At 39.4% G+C, this 16,868-nt stretch overlaps 1 long non-coding RNA gene across 1 annotated transcript; it reads right to left on the reverse strand.

Moving 5' to 3' along the window:
* Window positions 1–1,545: 1,545 nt before the first annotated feature.
* On the reverse strand, window positions 1,546–12,936 carry LOC108640702. Its single transcript, XR_001921415.1, has 3 exons — window positions 12,830–12,936; window positions 11,471–11,559; window positions 1,546–1,588 (listed from the first exon to the last, which is right to left on the reverse strand). It is a non-coding gene; the product is annotated as an uncharacterized LOC108640702 (long non-coding RNA).
* Window positions 12,937–16,868: the final 3,932 nt, after the last annotated feature.

The following is a 16,868-nucleotide window of genomic DNA, read 5'->3' on the forward strand; positions in this document are numbered from 1 at the left end:
ATAGACTAAAGAGAGTGGGTGTTTTTCAATCTGTGTCTCTCCTGCTTCTGTTTTGCCATCAGCTGTGTGCTCTGCATAAGGCACACAGCTGTTGTGGCACTGTGCAGGGACAATCTGTGTCAGCGTTGGTTGAATGAGGCTGCATTTCAGGTGGAGATTTTTTGTTTCTTTGTTTTGATCTGATCTGGCAGCACATTCTCCAGGAAGAAAACATGAATTGTGAGAATTAATTAACTTTGATTTGAGATGCACAGTTAGTGGTAGTGGACAGAGAAAAAAGCTGTTTGTTATTTCTCCCTTTTTTTTCAGCTGTTCAGATTTGTTTGAGGGTATGTAGACCATCTGACTAAGAAAACAAGTCAAAAGTGGAATCACAATTCTTTTCTAATGCCAAAGTGTGCCAGAGGCATTCTCTGTCATTTTGAACAGCCTGAACACATGCAGAATGGGTGACTAATGCCCATAACACAGGTTTTATTACATTTGATTGTGTCATCTGTAGTTTCAACACTTTCCTTAGGGAACTTCACTTCTTTATATTTAAAGGGTATTTTTTTTCCTAAATGAACACTTATTACTTCACAGGTCTAGTCATAGCTAAGAAGGCAAAGCATTAGCAAGAAGGTCAAACAGAAACAGTAATTTCCTTTTAAATACTGAATCCTTTTTGCTGCTATCCTTGACACAGACTTAGTGAAAGCATCATTACATGGGGTTAGGATGTAGCAATATGTTAAGAAGGACTCCTGAGATCCCTTTCAGCCTGTTTTCCTTGGTTTTACACACAGATCACTTTCTTCTAGGCTATTTTCAAATGCACAAGATATCCTGTTCTCGACTGTGTGCAGGAAAGGAGACACAGCTGTCAGGGACCAGGAGTTGTCTTTTAATTTAATCTTTCTTGCTCTAATTCACTGAAGTATGTTGTTTATGTTTGCATGGATAGGGGAATAACCTTATTTGTGTTCTGACAGTCACTGTGCTGCTTTTCTGGAGGGGCTGGCTGATTGCCTCTTAGTAGAGGCACTAGGGTCAGCAAATAACTACATCTAAATATACGTTATTTTACATTGAAAATGATCAAGATACACGTAGACAAAGCAGGCACAACAGAGAGTGTCAGCTAGCCTTAACTCTGCTCTGTCATAATACTATCAAGTAACCACAAAATCCTGATGATTGCATGGCTGGATATTTTATAATCAGTTCCTCAATTCTCAGTTTCCCAGTTTGTATTGCCTGAGCTTTGGACAGTAGTCCCTTAATGTATTTTACCCTTGAATTATTGACAAGTGCTTTCAACCTTAAATCCACTTAAATGTAGAATAGATTTCTGAACTGATCATGGTACTGTCCTGAATGTCTCTTCTATTACCCCTCAGAGACCATATAATATTTATATTTATTGAATATTAACATTTATATATGAAGGAAGTGTCTGAAAAAACCTTTGGCTATGGACACGTGACAAAGTATCTGAATGAGATTGTTACCTGGTCTCCTACTCCATTTCTTCTTTTTGCTTGTTTATTTTGTCACATCTAAGCTCACCTTACTTTATTCTTCCTCTTTCTAATCACAGTTTCTCCTAAGAGGGAATTTTGCACATATTTAATATGACACACCAGACATGCAATAGTAACAGATACAAAAATAAACTCGACACTTTTCATGTAGAGAAAGATTTGACAGCAATACAGTCATTACATTTTTCTGGCTGACAAGGGCATGACCATTCCTCCCACAGTCTCAGGATAGTTCATTTTGATAAGAGTTGTGGTCTTACTCGATTTTCTCTACCCTATATTAATTTTAATATGATTTTGATCTGATTTAGAAGTGCTGGAAAGTGTTCTAAGTACCTATGTTGAGGGTCTATCTGAATCATCTGTTGGAAAAATCATTCATCTGCTTTGGACTATCACGCCTTTAAGAAGATTTTATTGCTAGATATTTTTAGGTAATAAATGAGAATAATCCCAGCATTTTTGGTGCAATGACCTGCCCTGTCACTGTAAGAAATCAGCAAATAAGCAGTGTGTTTGCTCGAGGCACAGATACTGCCTGACTCCGGGGGCCCCAGGAAAGGACATTTCCCTACTCTCATCCACAAGCTTAGAAGATGCACCTCGGTTTATCAAGCAAGTGTTCAAGTTCTACAGCCAGGTGTACTCCTGGGGATGACATTATGGTGCCCAAATTACTGTTTAGAGCTATAAATGTTTGGGACTTGCCTTCAGTCAGAGGAGGGACGCAGAGTCAGAGGTGTGAGTGAGCTGAAACCCCAGAAGCCCAGCTGAACTCCATGGATGCTCTGCCTGTTCAGTCATGGTTCCCCACTTATTGAGGTCTCCATGTGCAAAGAGGTCTCATACACGCATCTGGCATCCACACATCTCGTCCACCCATGTCTGGCATAAGACATCTTGCATGTCTTGATATTTCCGGTATTATGAGTGAATGTAATTCTCAAAACACTGTTTTTAAACCTAGTCCTGTGTATTTGATGCTTCAGCAGAAGCCTTTAATGTGCAGAAAATGCTCTTGTTAGGAATAAATGGTGTTCTGTATTTTCAAACTTAGAAGAGTCTGGAGTTAGACTTGGGATCATCAAATGGGTAAAACTCTTCATGCTCAGAGGGGTACAAGTACACTTATGAAGTGGTTAATTTCTGTGTCAGCTAAGTTGTTTTCTGGGAAGCCTTTGACAAAGGCCTGAGGGATGCTGTGTCCCATGTTTTGCTCCTCCATAAATTGTTTTCCTCACTGTAAATGTGAGATTACATAAACCTCTGCCACTGATGACTGATTGTACCTACTTTGGGAATGCTTTTAAGAGGGCATCAGGTTTTCCAGAGTTACCGATGATGAGTGATACTTGGAATGGAAAAGAATAGTTTCTTACACCAACTACTGCGAATGATTGCTATGAGGTGTTGGCTCCAACTTCATTATTCTGTCTTCCTACTTCCCTCTCTCTCAGAAGATTCCCAAATCATTTGTGCTGGTGACAGATCCATTTGAATACCAATTCATCTTTTTCTTTCTTGCACCTTCCCAAGCAGTGTCAGTATCTGGATTTAGGCCTATGATCCTTAAATAGATGAAACTCTGCACACTCAGCAGCAGGCAAAAATGCATTTAGAAATGGATTAATCTTTTTGCCAACCGAGTTTATTTTCAGGGAGTCTCATCCCTTTCCCCTTTCCCGGATTTCAATATGCACAGGCCCATGTAAAGCTAGTGCTATAAATTGGGTCAGCTCTGAGATTAGAGGTGTGGAAGCGAGACAGAGAGAACATGATCAGCGCCTGCATGCTGCTACAATGCTAATGACACAGTTACAAGAAGTAACTTTAATCCCAAATGTCCTACCTGTTCTCTAGAAACACGTCAAGCTAACCTGCCAGGATCTGAGATAAATCCACTGAAATGAAGTGAACCATGGCCTTTGTTTTTTTTTTTTTTTTAAAGTGGCAGATGTGAGTTAAAAACAAACAAGCAAACAAACAAACAAACAAAACCTCATTCAAACGCAGAGACTTAAAAATAGAAGCTAAACTAGTTTCAACTTTCTGGCTAGACAGTAGATCAGATTGTCTGCTGAGAAAAAAATAATAAAAATACTATGGCAAAAATATATTTCAGAGAACAGAAAAAATTCCATTATAGCAGTGAATAAAGAAAGCTAGAGGAAACACATAGTATTTCTGCAGTTTGATCAACATCACTCAGGTTCTGGTCCTAAATTGCCTGCAACTATTTTAATTCATCGTAGACAAAACTGTGAGCTGGCTAGTTGTGCAGTGCCATGCTGTAATTATTATAAACATGAATAATTAATATTTGGGGAAAGTATTATTGGTAAAAAGGTCTCTTTTAAAATTGTTTCCCAAGGTGATTTGTTATGTAAGTGCACGAATCCCAGATTGGTACTTCTAATTAAATCAGAGATTTCTTCTGAGGTGAGCATGTTAGATAACAGGGACAGAAAGCAGAGTGGCCAAGCATGCAGGTTGTTTAACTTATTTTTAACCTCTTCTTCATACTTGGTCCATCCTGCCTCAAACAGATCAGCTACTAATAGCAACAGCATCTCCTACTGCTTTTGGGACTTACTAATGTTTCTGTAGGATTAGTTTGGATCAGACTGTCAGACAGTTTAGCCCAATTTTTTAACACTAATGAAGGATTTGTCTTGAAAATGCCAGAGCCACAGCTACAGGACCAGGATTTAATCAAATAGAGTAGACAACACAGCATAAGTAACAAGATCCCCTTAGGTATTTGAACCTCAGTGGATAGTACCAGCGTTTGGTTCCTGCTAGCTCTATCAGGTGCACTTGTGCTTTTGCACATCAACTGATAGCGTATTTCTAGGTTGTATTAACAGTGTTTTACTGATTTAACACAGTCATGAAGTGGTTGTTCTCATGCATATGGAGTTGATGGCTTAGGATAATAATAAAATCTGAGAAACAACTTGATATTTCACTATAACAGGGGAATTAAAGAAACTATTTCCTAATGAGGGTTTGGACAAAAGCCATCTGGGGAGCATACTGACAGGATGAGAAGATCACCATGCTCTTGTCATTTCTGTAGAATTATCAGCAAAGTTCAGGTCAATAATTTATTAAATGAAAATACATTTGGCACACATTGTTCAGTTGAGTGCAGAAAAATATTGGTGGAAACCAAATTAAGCTAAACTTGGCTTTAGTTTAAAAAGCAAGTTTAAAAATCAGACACACCTTTGATTTGGGAAGATTGACATTTTTGTTAAGATGTTTTACTAAGGAATGGATTTTTTTAACCTAAAATAAAATACCACTACTTGAAGTTTGCCAGTGGCATGTGTACCCATCATGTGTCATCCTGTGTGTCCCATCTCCTCCTCCTCACCCAAATTTAATCTAATTACACAGATCCTGAAAAAGTAAGTCAGATCTAAAACTCCACACACAGGTCCAGAGAACCTATTCAAGAAAAGGATCCTTCCAGCTTTGATAAGGAGCCATACTTAGGTTAGACAATAAAACTAGTTTGGTTTTTTTGTTTGTTTGTTTGGGGGGTTGTTTTGTTTTTTGTGTTTTGGTTTTTTTTTTTTTTTAAATGAGGTTGAATTACTAATATTTTCTTCTTTGCCACATATTTTATACCAGAAATTTTTTTTTCATGAGAACATGACCACTTATTTTTCTAATCTTTCAGTTCAGCCTAGGAGTGAAGAAATATGAGTTTTATCTAAGTTCACAAGAGTGAAATTCTGGGTGAACTAAGAATAAATTAACATTTTTATTACAAAATTCCCATTGGCTATAGAAGCATCCAATAGTCAAATACTTCTTTATGCCCATAATTTTTTTTGTTTTGTAAAAGCCAATTTCATAACCTCCAAAACCCACCAAAAAACTCTTGGTAAGAGATATTGTCTATCTCTTTTGCCAATCAGCTGTGGTCTGCAGGCTTCTTAAAACTGAATTCAACCTCAAATACTCCTTACTCAAAGACATGTACCTGAATTGCATGTGTACTGCAGAACTAAGGCCATGCACCTAAAGGCAAACCCCTCTGTTGCTTAGACAAAAAAAATTTCACCAGCTGATATATCCCAGCAAACTGGAAGCTACTGAGAGTACTTGAGCATGCTGATGATGTGATTTCTTAGTTATCTCATGGTTGTGTTCAGAAATCCACTTATTTGACTTTAATTTTTTTCACATTTCCTCTCAGGTTAATGCACTGTAGGCAGGGGTTGCAAAGCCTTGTGCACAAGCACGAGATTTAATGTAGGATGCATATATATAGATGGAGCTTTGGTCCCGAATCAGAAGACCTATTAAGCACATACTAAATGCCCAGAATAATTTGCAATGTTTCTTTGAATAAAGACAAAACTTGTTGCTTACTTAATGGGAAATACTTTGCTGGGGAGGGACCTTATCCATCAACATATTCCAGGTAGTGTTCTATTCCAGAAATTGCTGGTCCCTAAAACATCAATGTTACATGATGACCAGCACATTTTATTTATGTATCTGCAATTCCCAAGATCTTTATGTTCTTATCAGCACATCCATGGTGAGACTCAGCAGCAGGTCACATTAAAATTTAGGTACCTACTAGATGTACGTAACAACATGGGAACTGGGTGTTTAAACTTTGTTACACTCAAACTTCATTGCAGTCTACAACTTCCTCGTGAGAGGAAGAGGAGGGGTAGGCACTGATCTCTTCTCTCTGGTGACCAGTGACAGGACCCGAGGGAATGGCCTGAAGTTGTGTCAGGGCATGTTTATGTTGGATATTAGAAAAAAGTTCTTTACCCAGAAGGTGGTTGGGTGCTGGATCAGGCTCCCCAGGGAAGTGGTCACATCACCAAGCCTGACAAAGCTCAGGAAGAGAGTATCATCATTTGGATGATACTCTCAGCTGCGTGGTGTGACTCTTTGGGATGGTCCTGTGCAGGGTGAGGAGTTGGACTCAATGATCCTTGGGGGTTCCTTCCAACTTGGTATATTCTATGATTCTGTGATTCTGTAATGGAAACCTGAGGGAGCTGACAGACTACTCACTGCCCTGAGGTCTTCAAGTCACCCTAAAACAGAAGTCTACACAAGGAGCTCCATACTCTACTGAGTTTGTCTAATGCCCTTTGAGCATCCTGCCTGATGTTCTGCTGGAGTTTGAAAAGTCATGAGTTTCCTCTGTAACTTGTGCCACATCTGTCACCTTTGCGCAGTACTCTCATGTATCCTGTGACATTTCTGATGGCACTTGTTATCTATACTTGGCAAATGAGTCAAGAAGTTTATCTTCAGTGACTAGAGAAGAAACTTCTACACTTGGATTATATGTAGACACAATCATTGTGTATTAGTGCTAGATGATCTTTAAGGTCCCTTCCAATCCAAATCATTCTATGATTCTATGATTTAGACACTTAAACGCATCAACTTTTTTTTTTTTTAAAGTATTCTCATTCATACAAAATCTATTCCAAAATATTTACATTCTTTAATGCTAAAATCAGCAACAGAATATTGCTTGAGTTTTAACACAGCTGATTAAAAATCTGTGTTTCCTCACTGCTCACTGAATTGGCAGCAGAGCATCGACCGTATGGGCTTTGAGGGAAGAGTAAGGGGGCTCTTAGCTAAGAGGTATTCTAAATTTTTCTGTGTCTACAGTGCTTTGAAGCTTTCCCTATAAATTCTTGCCCGAAACTCTTGACTGTGCAGATTTTATTTTGCAGGTAAGATAGGCCAAGTGACTGTAGAAATTCTCTCTTTCTCCCAGTAATTCTGATCAAAAGAAGCCCATGTGTGGCCTTCTGCAAAACCAGCAAAGATAATACTGATGTGCCATGCATATCCTGAGCTTTAAGACAGATCTGAAGGAGGTTTTGCCATTAAAGAGTGAAGAAAATGTAAAAAGAAGGAAAAAAAGTATTTCTGAGCACCCTGCCCCAAATGTAATCTTGCCTAAGGTAGTCTGTGAAACATTCATACTATTCTCATAGTCTTAATTGGTTGTAACATCCTATGCTTTTATTTGGGTGTGCTAGGATATGGCAGCCTTTAGTCAATTCTGTTCGTTTAGAGCACTGTAGACAGTGTTTTACAGCCATTAACCTCTCAGGTATTAAGTTGTGAAGGAATTTGAAGAGTCTAATTTCTGGGAAATTGATGAACTAACACAAGCTCTGCTTGAGCAATTCAGTTTTACTCTGAAAGCTAGGTTCAGGCCAGCTTCTCTGGCTGAACAAGATGAGGAGAGTACAAAGCTGTGCCCTCATACCAAAGTGAGGCTGATAGGAGCAAATCATCCTTCTGTGGTCTGTACCCTCTCCCTTGTGATGCAGAGACCACACACTGTAGGAGCTGGATGTCCTTCTGCACGTCTACTAGGTGACTTCCAGCATAGCTAGCAGAACAATGGGACAGACGTTTTTGGAAGGATGGATGTGGAATGCAAAACAGATGGATAGGAGGAATGGAGAATGTAAAAAAGCCTGACACTAATTAGTTAGCTTTTTTATGATTTTCCTTAGAATTTCTAACTAAATAAGAGTAGGAAAATATACAAGGTGTACAAATTTTTTCTTTTCTTCCCCCCTGTTAATAACTAAAACCATAGCAACTTTAAAATTGCACATATGAAGAAATAACACTGAAGAGTATAGAGCTATATGTAAGCTCTCTAGATAATACAAAACGGGTAACCAAAGTCTTTAGTCTCACACATTTTGATTTTGTATAACATCCTGTTGACACTAAGCAAAACTGTTCAGAGCCATGTCATTGTACAGATGTTCTAAGCATTTTCACAATGTAGTAACTAACTCATTGTATGTGTATAAAGTAAAGAGCAAAAGATATCTAGAGGTCAGTCACTGAATTCCCTCTGTATTGCTTAATATAGAGCCTAGGCCATGAACCTAGCATGGATGGTTGCATTTTAGACAACTACAGTTAAGTGAGTTGTATCCCATTCACTGCCTTTAAAATTTCTTGGCCTGGTAAGGGGAAAATGAACAGCCTTTACATAACATGAAACTAGGATTTATCAGGGATAAAATGGCATTTTTCCTCTGTGTACTTACATTTTCTGTGTTTACTACAGCTGTAAAAAGAGTAACTAGCAAATGAGAAAAATACCACAGACTGATGTCACATGAATGATGACAGCTTCAGCTGACAGTCTACCAACAAATGTGTTTCAAAAGAAAGAAAGAAAAGAAGGGAGAAAGAAGGACAAGTTTAAATAATAACCTGGGTCCATATTCTGCTTAGAATTGGGACGTAAAGGTGTCCATTTATTGAGACAATGGACTTCCTTGCTATGCAGTGTCTGCTCTAATCCTGTCTAAATCAGTGGAGCTACTTCACTGTAACCTCATTTTGATGACAAAATATAGTGTTTATGCCAGCAATATTTCATAGATGAGCATTCTGAAATGGCAACTCAACAAAAACAGTACTGGAGGCCTTAATATGGAAATCTACTGTCTTTTAGTATCCACAGTTTTAATTCTGCATTTTGAGGTTTTAAAATTCATTAAACTATTTCTCGCTTTATTCATCTGAGTCATTCTTCAATCTCCTTCCAGCATTCTGTTTCTGATTAATAGTTATTAAGTAACAGCAATAATGGAAAAATTACTATCTTTTCTTGGAAAATTTAGCAGTTCTAATAACTGTTACTATTTCCACAGTTGAATGTGAAAATACAGAATACAATCTGAAGCAATGCTAAACTTTTAAAATCTCTGTCTAAAGCATATTGTATTTCTTTTGCATTTTCATTATGACTGAGTTATTATGTTTTCTCAATAGTTTATTTTAATAAAGCTGATATTTCATTATGTGTAGTAAACAATAAAGACAATCTTTCCACTGCAGAAAAAAATCTATGCTGTAGAAATAATTAAACCTATTATCATGCAATATGCCAAAAAGAAGGGTAAATTGGATAATCCAAACATCTGGTTTTGTTCACAAATGCAGCGCAGAGATCCATAAATCCATCCAGGGTAAATACAGACTGCTTTACATTTAAAAGTCAAATTGACTACCTACATTAGGGGATGTCTATTTTTTATTAGAATGGTTGGGTTTCAAGGTTCTTAACAATGAGGCTCAGTACATGTTTCAGGTGAAACCATGGAAACAGTAGGAGCCATTTTACTCAAAATAGAAATACCACAAATGACCTTGACATTTAAAAGCTGATGTTGCACAATTTAGATTGTGAATGAGGGGCATATTATCATGTCCTCTGTTCCAAAATTGTTATTGGTCTTCCAAGACGGAGTATTTGAAAGCTGGGGACTTGTCTTTATTGGTGCAAGGGGTCCACTCTGCTGAGGAAGACATTTAGTGCCGGTAGCTGGGTGTGCAGCTGCAGACTGAGCTCTGGGTGCTGGGAGCCTCAGGCAAGGGGCCCTTTGCATAAAAAAGGGCACAGGGACTTGTGGGCTGGCCTGGTGACCGGACACTCAGAGACACAGCAGGACCTGATGACCCCTAGCCCTTAGACTGTGAAGGTATAAAAGCCCATGGTTTCCTTTGTTTGGGGTCCTTCCTTGGAGGCACTCTGCTCGAGCGTTTATCTTGTTATTTCACCATGATTAAATTATTTTAAGTATCCAGACGTCTGAGACTCTGCTATGAGAAACCTAGGGTCGAGCCCATAAGGAAACCTAGTCTGACTGTGTGAATGTGGGTTGTGTAGCTGTGAAAGGGCCTCAGTCTCAGCTCTGATGGTCTGAGTGTGACTGCCGGAGTGGCTCCTGGGTGGTCAGACAGCAAAGTTTCCTTAGCACCTCTTTTATGGGGACCTTTTTGTGGGGACAAGGTAGAAAAGTAGGGATTATGCAGGAAGATATGATAAATTGTAAATGATGGAGCTTGAGAGTGCACCATTCTGAGGAAGCATTTGCACTTGAAAACTATAGTTTTAATTCTGTCTGAAGACACCACACGCGAAACTTCTCCCCCGAGGTAGAAATGGCTGGGTGTAAATGGCTATGTGTTGAGAGACAGAAAATTTACCTTACATGTCTGAACAATGCAAAATATTTCAAAATACCGCTAAATTTAAGGATTTAATCTTTCCAAGGATTGCTGGATGATGTGATTTCTTATTCCGCAGGCCCTGCAGAAAACCCAGACTGCTACCATCTTTAAAAAGTTGAAAATTGCAGAGGTTATTTTGGCTCTTTGCTGTCCAGCCATCCTTCTGGGAGCTATATTTCTCTTCTTGTTTGAACTGTATGCTTGTTGCTGAAATGTAATTGCTGACCCAAGGCCAGCGGGGGATGGGGGTGTCACACTTCTCAGAACAGGACCCCTCTTAAAGGGTTCCTACTGGAACCCATAGGGAGTCAAAGACTCACAAAAAGAGGTTTCAGAGGCATGTAGGTTCTTTGTTTCTCAGAAGACAATATAATGGGTTATAACCTGCAGAATAAGTGTGCCTGGAAAAGGAAATTTTACCACTGAGTTTTGTGGGGCCAGGATTTTACCCTTTGACTTTGGATAGCATTTCATCTCTTGGGTGTAGCTAGAAAAAAACTCTTGTTGAATTCAACACTGTCCTTATCTACTAATTCATATAACACAACCCAAAATATCAGTGGGAATTTCTGCTTGCACAATGAGCAGTACAAGAGTTAGCACTGGACACCATATAAGGAGAAAGTTGAAATTCTTGTTGCAACTTGGATTGCCTTCTCCAGTGGTTTTATACAGCTCCACTGAATCTACACCCATTCTTGCAGTTTTCAGCTCTTTCCCTTTATTTGTTACTGGTGTGAGTGTAGTCTCTATGTATGAGCATGCATGTGTGCACATAAGTAATAAGCTTTTAGTGGTCTTGTCTTTCCTTTGTTGAGTAATATTCCTAAATAAGATTTTTAATACTCAAAGAAATACGCTACCACTGCCCTTGAAGCTTTACTTACTTTGTCTTGTCCTCACGCTGGGAGTAACTGTTCCTTTAGGTGACAGATAGAAAGCCTATTTTCTGACATTTCAGATCCAACAATAGTAGCTGCAGGGGCAACGATGACAGACTAAAAACATCTGAGTGAAAATCTGGTTTATGAACTACATTATAGGCAGAATTTTCTTTTAAAACTATTTACAATTAATTTTACATAGCCATTTTATATGTAAAATTATTCAGTTCCATTCACAACAGGTAATGTTCCATATTAAAAGTGGATGCACTGCAATATTTCTTGTACAAACAGAAGCTTTGTCCTCCTGGAACTGAAAGGCTTCCGAGGACTAATAAAGACAATGAGAAACTCAAGGTTTGCTCCTGCTGGCAACGGCAGTAGCAGTTCCAGTGATGTCCTATATGAAGTCAAGATTACCATGAGAGCCTTGAGGTAACGTTCTGCAGTTTGTCCTTGTGCACTGCAGAACACTCAGGTCTTTAATGGTCCCTACAGACATCTAATAATAACTTAACAATTAATACAAAGCATTTTTGTAAATAAGAGAATTCAAGATTACCATCTGGCTGAAGGGAAGGCCGTAGTGTCTGGGTTTGGCTGAGACGACACATGCTCAGGGGCACACTTGAGTCAACAGCCTTCATACACTGCTCTGTTCCTAACGTTTTTGCAAGTTGCATTATTGATCATAGATATAACATACAAAATAACATTTACTTAGTATCCAGGCCAGGACCATGTTGCCAGCTGGAGTGAGTGGAGGAAGAAAGCAGATAAAGCCTCCTACCTCCACAGTGGACTGGAAACTGTATTTGCAGAAGAGCTGAATTTCTCAGCCCCTCTTAAAATTCCACTTCTAGCAATGACTCACTATTCTGGACAGTATTTCTAATGAAAATCTCCTATCCTACTGCTAGGATTTAACCTGCTAGATAAAGCTAAAATTAGAATAGGTCTTCCCCAAATTGTCATGACAATAAATATTTTACAAGTGTCTGTGACCCTAAGCTGAAGAGCTGCACAAGCCTGGTGTCTTAGCTTAGCTTTTAAAGGTTGTTATCATTTAAAGAAGCACTACAACAGTAACTTTGCTCTTCTTGACAGCAGTCGGATCTGCTGGTAGCTGAATCACACCTGGAGGCAGCAGCAGAGCCTGCAGTATGACACTGAGGGCAGGAAATTCACTGGGGGGAAAACAGGGCTAGCTTGCTTTTCCTCCTTTGAGAAGGTGTCCTCCCAGGCCACTACATGTCCATCTGTCCCTGGTGATACCCAGGATACACTAGAAACACCAACTCCTGTGGTGTGTAGGACCAATCAGATCAACAGTCACCACAGCTCTGCGCTGGTGCCTCTCACTTCAGCTCCAGTGCAGCAAGGTTCCCCAGTTCCTGCCCAAATGATGAATACTGGATTAAAGTCTGTGTTCATCCTCAGTGGCAGCTAAGTGGCTGGATCTCAGTCCTATGGGTAGAACAAACCCAAAGGTATTTTCCTGAACACAGGGGAATTGCTTTTTCTGTTAACTCAGAAGAAAATTTGGGCCACAGAGGTTAGAGCTCAGGGCAATAGTGGGGTAGTTTTTAAATTTACTATTGAATTTCATATATAAGCCTCTATGACTGCCATGCCTAAAAGCTTTCTTGGGTCAGCAGCTACAGAGGCTACTGCTTGCTGAGATGAGCCTTCAGAGTGCCCACATTAAAACCATGTTTTTGTGGACAAAAGGTGAATAATGCTTCAGCATATGGTTCCTCTTAGAGTATTTCCTTCGGTTCTTTTTTCAGCTTTATAATAATAAATACATAACTTTGGGACAATTTTGCATGCATTCCTCTAAGAGATCTGCTAGTTTTATTTGTATAGGGACCCTAAGGATATAAAATATGCCTTGCTGGGCAAATTATTCTTCCTGAAAACCAACAAAGCCCTGCTCTCATATCTGGCCTAAATTTGTTTTGGAGATTGGTTCATGTTTACCAGCTGCTTTCCTGGCTACTTTTTTGTATCTCTGCTTTTTACACTGTATTGCTTCAGACTAGGTAATTGTAAATAGCTCACTACATTCCTTTCTGGTTTTCATATTCTAGGTAGAGAATTTGGTCTAAGCGTGGAGATGTACAGTAGCCTCAGGGCTTTGAAATGGTTTTACCATTCCAGAGGCAGGGAGCAGAAGTCTTATGGACTTATCTCAGAGTATAATTCTCCTCATTTCAGCAGTTCTCTCCCTTTTCAGGTCTACTGAAATAGGAGGGAGCTAGTTTCCGTACTGGCAACTGAAGAATGTATTTAATATTCTCAGGTTTACTGAACTGATTATATTGACTCACATTTTACATGGCAGTGTGTTTCATGAGAATCTAGTCTCATCACTCTTTCTTGTGTTACTTTTATTTTGTGCTGCCTTTCCCTATATTCATCGCTATTCAATTACTTTATTGCTACTCACTAATTAAACTTACTCATGATTTTATTGAAAGATATTGGTTCTGAATGATATGCACTTTGCCTGGTCAAATGCTGTTTCTCTTTGTGTGAAGGCAGAAGTGACGATTCTAGGTGGCACATTGCTGACTCCCATCTGAGATGACTGGCTGGATGACACCTTGGAGCACCAATTCAGACACTAGCAGGATCCAGAAAGGTGTCTTTGATGTGTTTACTTCTAGACACACAGTAGATTTACTTAGAAGCTGGCAATGGCATTGATTTTTTTCTTACTCTCTGTTTAATGGTGCATTATAGATTTTGTGGGTTTTTTTGTGTTTTGTACTAAACCCCCTACGTTTTGCAGTTACTGATGTTTGTGGTCAGGCCACACTGTGGTCCACAGCAGACTAAAAGCCTACTGTGTCCTGCTAACTGAGCTCTGGGGATGATGACCCAGGAGTTCCCAGATGTATTTACGTTCCTGTGTACTGACTTTTGGGGAGGATATTTTTACTCAGTGGCTTTTTTCCATGTATCTTCTATTGTGGCACTGATATCTTGTGATTTTGCCAGTGTGTTTTCCCTGAGAGAAACTAATGATCAGGTGGGGGGAAAGAACAATGAGCAAATGTTCTATTTTAATACGGAATTTTGAATTTGCCTATGGGCAAAGAATTCAAACAGATTCAGATAGTTATTTCAAAGTATTTTGACTTTGTCACTTCACATTTAAAACTATCACAAACAGAGGCACGTAAGTTTAGAGAGAAGAATAATGTTTAAGGATGGTTAATGTCATAATGCATATATTAGCCAAACATAAATGCATTAGCTTATACATAAATACAGAATCCTTGCCAAAAGGCTGCTGAAAGGTGACACTGAAATAAAGCAGCAGATGCTGAGAAATGAGACCTCTGTGAATGAGAGTGAGAAGGAAATCTGGTTTAGTCTTTGTTCATGGCTTTGATCCTGTGTTCAAACAACGCTTTCACAATTTTGGATGAATGTTTATATCATTTTAAAATCAGGATGTAGTAGAGGAACTAGGACTTTTGGGGAAAAAATGTGAATTTAAAGAATGAAATTACGTAGAAAGGCACAGTACAACTCCCTTCTTCCTGTCCCATGTAAACTGTATGAGTATCTCATGTTTCCTTATTGCCTGATACTTCTGTGGCAGTAGGAAAAAAAGGCTTAAAACCAGAGGTATAGGTCTTATAAAGCATTAAATATGTCTTTGTATGTATCATATCTCATCTTATTGCTGCTAGGCTACCACAGCCCTGTATACATTCCTAACAAAGTATCCTGGTGTTTAATAATCTGGTATGTCTTGCTTGTAAATAACTCAGAAAAAAAGATATCTTTGATGATTAGCTGATGAATTATCTGCCTTTAGATATTTCTTGCTTGGGGCTAGAGTGCAGCACTTAGAGCACCGAGCTGCAGAATGAGTGGTGGCTCAAAGCTGCCCAGAGCCTGTGGTGCTTGAGTGAGGGGTTCCAGCCTGGCTGGCTCCAGAGGGGAGGAAAGGGCTGGCTCCTCTCTGCCTCTGGAGGAAGCCCTCACTGCTTTCCTCAAACCCCAGCCCATATGAAGGTCCTGTGCTGACTCTGAAAGCTTCCTGTATCATCCCTCTTACTTCTGCCCCACTAGACAAATTCCTAGCACAGTCTGATGTGTTGCAAGTTTGGGAATTAGAGCCTCTGCCTTTCCTTGCCTCCTATTTCGTCACTTAGCATTTATCAATATGATCTCCAGAGGTTACTGGTATGTATAAAAAGAAAACCTGTTTTAACTTCTCCTTGTGTCTTTTATGCTTTATCTTCTTCAGGTTTTTTTAAATTTTATTTTATTCTTTACACTCCTTATGTATAAAAACTGAAACTTTTTACACTTCAGTTTATTTTTCAAAATTAGAGGTTTTCTGTGTGTACTTTCATAGGAGACAGACATAAATAACTGAGAGTCAGTCCCACTTTTTAGATGCTTGCCTAGCTTTTTTAGACCCTCTTAGTCATTGGGCTTTTGCTTGCGAAGGAAAGTCTAATTTTGAACACAACTGTTAAAATTATCTAAAGTAGATTCACTGTAACTTACCTCCTGAGACCTGGTGTCTTCTAAAATGAAACAGTAAGCCCTATAGAACCACCACTATGACAAATATAGGTGGCATGGGCTTTATCTTGCTACTAGGCACCCAGAGGGGAGCCCATGTTTATAGGCATGGTGCTGGATTCAGCTCTGCAATGAGCATAGAACGTCAGAAGCCTTCTCTGCCCCACCCTTTGCAGGTGTCCGTATCACCTGTTGCTTCTGACTGATGCAAGCCCCGTTCACTACCTCTCTGTGCCTGGTGGCAGCCAACTGAACCCACGGCTCCCACTGCCCTGGTCCCACTGCAGATCATGGTTCTGCTCCCTGGATGGGAGCACATGGCAGAGGGAAGATTGTAGAATAATGTGACCTCAGTGAGGAAAGGTAGTCCTTTCTTCTCTGACATGTACAATTTTAATACTGATAGCTCTCACCCCTAAGTTTAACCATTATTTCTAACACTGTCTTTCTCTTTTCTTCCTTTCCTTTTCCTCTATTACTTTGTACCTCCCTGGCATATAAAGTTCCTTTATTTCACTCATGAACCTGTAGCTAGCTCTTCCCTGGAGACCTACAAATGTTAAGGTGGATATAGCTCAACAGTATCTGACTGTGGTTAAGCTCATTTCTTTTACTAAATGAGCTCTTTAGTTCAGGATCTGCTGTTGTAAGTGCTCTCTCTGACATCTCAAATAAAAATAATAAGCTGTTCTCTCCCAGCAGTGAGCTGCCCTTGGGTGTTCATTAGGACACTAGCTCGGTGAGGGTCCCTGGGGAGTGATACTTCTTGTCCTTTCGCTTTATGCTTCCCAATGCTCACACTCCAGGAGGACCTAAAGCCCATTAGTCTCCTAATGCACATCCTGTT

Source organism: Manacus vitellinus, unplaced genomic scaffold (assembly GCF_001715985.3).
Source record: "Manacus vitellinus isolate BGI_N305 unplaced genomic scaffold, ASM171598v3 scaffold_1_pilon, whole genome shotgun sequence".
NCBI classification, from domain to species: domain Eukaryota; kingdom Metazoa; phylum Chordata; class Aves; order Passeriformes; family Pipridae; genus Manacus; species Manacus vitellinus.